The sequence below is a fragment of the Carlito syrichta genome, unplaced genomic scaffold (assembly GCF_000164805.1).
Source record: "Carlito syrichta isolate Samal-C Ts95f unplaced genomic scaffold, Tarsius_syrichta-2.0.1 Scaffold206304, whole genome shotgun sequence".
Lineage (NCBI taxonomy): Eukaryota > Metazoa > Chordata > Mammalia > Primates > Tarsiidae > Carlito > Carlito syrichta.
This window is the reverse complement of record NW_007150400.1, coordinates 484-6531: the sequence shown is the minus strand read 5'-3', so window position 1 is coordinate 6531 and position 6048 is coordinate 484. Positions and strand designations below refer to the sequence as shown.

The following is a 6048-nucleotide window of genomic DNA, read 5'->3' as shown; positions in this document are numbered from 1 at the left end:
AAACAAGGTGCTCTAGGCCATCACACAGACCATGATAAATTGCAAGAAAAGAGAAGCACTATGACAGTAAATTCAAGCCAGTCAGTTTCCCCTGGTCTTCAACACTGAAAAACTACCTGTATTATGAATGAGGCTGCATAAGCGCAAAAGAGACCCTCAGCTCCCAACATTCATACAAAACTGGAACTTCGATATTGTAGCAAGCCAGGGAATAATTTTAATGGTTTTAAGGGACACAAAAAAGCTAATATAGTTTTGATCACCTCCAGCTTTTTCCTCCAAATCTTCTTTTATAACATTTTTCAAAAAGCACACTAAACTTGAAAAAAGGTTTGTGAACACCTGTATCCCAAGCACTGTAAGTTTCTACAATGAACACTCTTATATATTTGCTTTATCATATATCTATTTTCCTGTATTTTCTCTTTACTGAGATCAATGCATCTATATTTCAGTGTACTCCAAGTAAGTTGTAGATATCAGTATACTTCTCACCGAAACATTTTGTTTATAATTTTTGTTTATAATTTGTTAGGTTAAATGCATCTGCTAGAAAACAAAAAAAAAAAACATTGGGTACCATTTAATTAATTTTGACAGATGCATAACCAGTATAACCTAAACCTCCAGTTTATAAAGATCCACTCTTAGTACTTACTGCAAAATATCAAGAGATGAAATACTAACTCACCAAAAAAGTTTCCTCTTGCCCCATCTCAGGTAATCTCTACCCCTACTCCTCCCAGGTGTTTTTGTTTTGTTTTGTTTTTGTCAAAGATTGGTTTATTTAAAACGTCATAAAAGTAGTTATATAGTGTGAACATTTTACTTCCATCTTCTTTCATGCCGTAAGTTTTTGAGAATCACCCATGTTGTGTACCTGGTGCCTCTTGCTGTACCTGGTGTCGTCGGCAGCTGAGCTAGCCTGGTTGGCCATGGGGGCTACCGCAGCCTGATGGGGAAGGAGCCAAGAGGCCAGAGGTTTGCATTCCTTCTCCTCACTCAATCAGAATGCTCAACATCACGGAACACTGCTGGCCTTGCCTCTGGCCAAGTTGGCAGTTAAACAGAAATCTCCTAGAGCCACAAACTTGACTCGAAGGACCTGGCCCTGCTAAACTACTTTTCATGGGCTGTCACTTGGCCAAGCCCAGCCCGCTGCATCCTGCCCCCACCCAGGAGGGCAGGGATCTTCAGGAGAGGCCTGGCCACTGCCCATCAGCCTGCCCAGCCCCCAGTCCTCCCCACACCCCTCATGTTTATCACATTTACCCCTCCCTCCTCATGCCTCTTCTTTGACACTCTAGGAGTCCTTCCCACCAGGATAGTGGGACTTCATCAAATCAGGTTCTAATAACACCTCAGAGATGCTATCCAATCCACCAAGCCGGAGATTCTGGAGTAGGGGTACTTCCCACAGTGTGCTGGAATGGTGATCACAGGAAGACTGTGCTGTCTCCTCAAAATTCCAAGATGGTGTGTAGCCCAGTAACCGTGATGATTGCCCTTCCTGAGAGCAAAGTGGCTCATTCTGTAAGACCAGAGCAGATAATCAGCTCAACACTGTCCTCACCATCAAGTAATGCCCTAGATCCATGTGCAAAGGAGACTATACTGAGTGCCCTAAATGGGGAGAAGATAAGAACAGTGGAGGAATAAGACCAAATATTTCCTGATGGACAGGAAAGTAAAAGAAGGCCCCATGATAGCACTGGAAGTGGCCATTCAGCATTTAAGCCCCTCTTGGTCAATGGAGTCCCTGCTTCTTTTGTGCCTAAGCCTGGGTCTCTGAAGAGAGGCCTTAGTTCCCAGAGCTCAAAGGAAGACATGAATGAGAGATCCTACCCCTCTTCCTTGAGCTCCTTGACAAGAACGTACACAGCTGGCATCCCTAGCTGCAACCACAATGCCATTGCCAGTTCCTATAGCTCTATTCGAGGCCTCTTCCAGTCACGGCACTGGAAGATAAGTGTCCACAATTCATCACCCTTCTTTAGCCCAGCATCATCTAGCTCCCAGACACCAGAGAAGCCAGTAAAGGAAATAAGAGAAGAAGAGCTATGTCATCATTCCAGTTCCTCAACTCCACTAGCAGCAGACAAGGAGTCCCCAGGAGAAAGGGTTGCAGATACAGCCCCACAAAAGAAAGAAAACATGGGGAATTGCTCATCTATACCTGGCAGCTCTGGGACATGTAAACGCAAAGTTCAGCTACTGCCAACTAGGTGAGGAAAACTGCTGACCTTGCCTCCACATCCCCTGCTTGGCTATCCAACTACTGCTGAAGAATTTGACTTAGAAAAGAAAGCTTTATTACAATGGCTTAACAAGGTCTTAGAGAACAAGCCCTATGCTGCCTCACACTCTGTCCCTTAGACCCCCTGCCCACCACTCAGTCTTCTTTTACCTTGACCTTGCCTGCTCTTAGGACTGCCTCAACAACCTCCCTCCCAGCCCCCAGCACTAACCCACTGTTGGAGAGTTTGAAAAAGATGCAGAAATCCTCAAGCCTACCATCCTTCCCAGAATCTGCTGGAGTGGCAACCACTGAGGCCAACTGGTCTCCAAAGACACCAAGTCTTCTGGACCCTCTGGGCTCTTCACAGTCAGGGCCCCTCCCACCCACCTCTCCAGACTCAAAAGCCACAGCCACTTTCATGGGGCTGATCCCTGCTTCTTCCCTGATACCGGTTAGTGACACCAAAACTCCTCCAGCTGAGACATCTTCAGGCTGAGACATCGTCCAAACCCCAAGCCCTATCTGCCCCATCCCCCACCCCCAAGCAAAATCTTCTCTTTGGAACACTGAACCCTTCACCTTCTAAACCTGCTCCCTTGCTGTACTTGCTGTGTCTTCAGCATCTCCTGTGTTCAAGCCCATTTTCATGACCCCACCTAAGAGTGAGAATGAAGACCCCATGCTGTCTAGCCCTTCAGTCACAACCTCAGCATCCTCCAGCTCCACCCTCCCCACAACCACCAACACCTCAGCCCTGACTATAGAGTCTATTTTTAGCAGCATAGGGCCACCTACATCTGTGCCCCTGTCAACTCCCTTCTTGAAGCAAACATCTGCTCCATCACTCCAGTCATGATTGCCCCTCTCTTCACTGGCCTGGCTGCTGCTACATCCACAGTGGCTTCCATCACCACAGCAAGTACATCCACAGACTCTGCGCTGAAGCCTGCTTTTGGCTTTGGAGTAAATGTGACCAGTGCCATGAGCAACGTTGCTAGCACTAGCACTACCATTTTGCAGCCTTTCCTCTTTGGGGCACCCCCTGCCTCTGGTGCCAGCTTTAACCCAGTCATGAGCTCCATATTCCAATTTAGCAAACCTCCTGCCATACCAACCTCTAAAACAATCACTGCCTTTAGCCAGTCCCTTCCCAGTGCTGTGCAGGCAACCCCCAGCAGCATCACTGCTGGATTTAGTGGCTTTGGCTGCACCCTGACAACCTCTGCCCTGACCCTCACCACCACCACTGACATTCAGTAACATGGCCATGCCAGCATTCAACATTCCCTTTGGCTCGGGTTTCAAGCCCCCTCTCCTGTCCTATCCCAGAGCCAACCCCCAGTCCCCATTGGGGCCACTGAGATTTATCTGCTCTAAAATATCATAAAAGTAGAGTTACATAGTATGATTATTTTACTTTGGGCTTTTTTTATGCCATAGTTTTTGAGATTAACCCGTGTTGTTGCGCATAAGTTTTTCTTTCTTTTTTTTGTATTTTTATCACTGAATAGTATCCTTCATATGACTATTCTATTGTCTGTTTATCCATGTACCTATTGATGGAGAATTTTTAGCTTTGGACTGTTATGAATATAGTTCTTAAGAACTATAGAAGCTTTGATGTGCATATGTGTTTTGATTTTTCTTGGAAGGCAATTGACGAATTGTAGAATAGGTGTATACTTAGTTTTATAAGAAACTACAAGACATTTTTCCAAAATGAGTGCAATATTTTATATTCCCACTAACGAAGAGAGTTATGGGTACCCTGCATTCTCAACAACATTCATCTAAAATGTGTGTGTGTGTATGTGTGCATGCGCACACATATGTGCACACCTACATCTAATTTTAGACATTCAAGTATATGTTTGTAGCTGTATCTGTGACTTTAATTTGTACCACATATAAACATTCAAATATATGTTTGTAGCTGTATCTGTTTGTGATTTTAATTTGTACCGTATAATGACTGTATTAGCCTGGATCCAAGTAGAAGACAGAAACCTCACAGTGGGCTAAACCACAGCAGATTGCTACAAAGAATTACTAAGCTAACATTAAATAAATGAAAAAATAACTAAACATATGAGAAAATTCTGTATGGGACCCTAGGACTGAAAGTACCCCAGAGAAGATGAACTTGGAGGGGCCTTTCTTCCCAAGACTGGGGTTCAGATCTTGCTGGAGATTTTATAACTTAGCCAACTGATTAGTGGAAAAATTTAATGGTTCATTCCAGGTTAAAGCTCACCAGCCAAATTGGGTCAAAACAAAGCAACCCTCCAGACTGTGGGTGCGGAGAAGGCTATCAGCAAGCAGTACCTGGGCCTGCAGAGGGGCTGGGGATCCTCCAGGCCTCAAGACATACAGCAGAGGGAGCAGCAGCCGGGTGGGATCCTCTGGGTCCCAGGGGGCTGCACTAGTGCCCACAAAGGGAATCGGGATGTTTGTGCCAGTAGGCGATCTTAAGGCTCTGGTTTTCCTGTCTGAAGGCCATGAGAAGGTTATCATCAGTTCAGACTGAGAGTGCCAGGTCTCTGTGGATCTGGTCTCCCTGGACCCAGTCTCTGTGGGCACTCCACTGGGTGTCCTCCTGGCCACCCTACCTATCCACCTTGCAGCAACTAGGAACTGGATGGGAGAGTCCCTTGATCAGGTGCTCCTACTACACCTCCTACAGAGGAAGTTGAGCATTGTGGTCACTTCCAAGGACACAGGCTTAAAAGAAGTCCACGATCACAACACACAGTGAAGAGTGAATTTGGAGATGAGTAGCAATAAATTGGTATCTGGCAAAATTACAAACTTTTTAGCCTACTGTTTAGCAATTTTTACTTTATTTTGTTTTTTCTTTTCTTGTTCTTCCGATGGGGTCTTGCTCTGCTGTCCAGGATGGAGTATAGTAGCATAGCTCGCTACAGGATTGGACTCAAAGATCTTCCCACCCCAGTCTCCCTTATAGCTGGGACAACATGCCTACACCACCATGCTCATTTTTAAAATTGACATATAATAGCTGTACATATTTTTAGATACATGTGATATTTTGAAACCTGAATACAATGTGTAATAATCAAATCAGTGTAATTGGGATATCCATGACCTCAAACCTCTACTTTTCCTCTTTGTTGGGAGCTTTACAATTCTTCTCTTCAAGCTACTTTAAAATCTACAATAAATTATTGCTAACTGTAATTCCCTATTGTCCTATTGAACACAAGAAGGTATTCTTTCTGCCTGCACTTCTGCATTCCTTAACCAACTTCTCTTCATTTTACGTCTTCCTTTGTGTTAGTCCAATTTTCTTTTCAAGGTCACCTGCTCTTAGCATACTGATCTTGCCCCAGTTTTTCTTGGATGCATGAATAGCTACAACAAATAAGTACACCATATGCATTCTTCCATATCCTGTTCCATGAGTTTGATTTCACTAGACTCTGATAGCTAATCTCTATCCAGAAACATCATTTATCATAAGAAATATTGTTGAAATCAATTTTTAATATTATGGGTCAAAAATTAGATTAGACAAATATTTACAAAAAAAGCATAACATAGGTAAAAGAACTGATTTGGGAGCTAGATCACATGGGTTGAAATACAGCTTCCCCTCTGACTGGCTGTGAGAACTTAGGGAATTTACCAAAGATCACTGTGCCTCAGTTTTTTTGTCTATAAAATAGGGACAATAATTGCACCTCAAAGGGTTGTTGTGAGGAATAGATGAGTTAATATTTGTAAAGTTCTCAGAACAGTTTCTGATGCACACTAAGGCCCATGAATGATTAAATGTATATTTATAGTAT

The 6048-nt window shown here is 43.9% G+C and overlaps 1 pseudogene; it reads left to right on the top strand.

The window, feature by feature from the left end:
- The first annotated feature begins 1473 nt into the window (after positions 1–1473).
- Positions 1474–3626, top strand: LOC103253181 (annotated as a pseudogene).
- The last annotated feature ends 2422 nt before the right edge of the window (positions 3627–6048 follow it).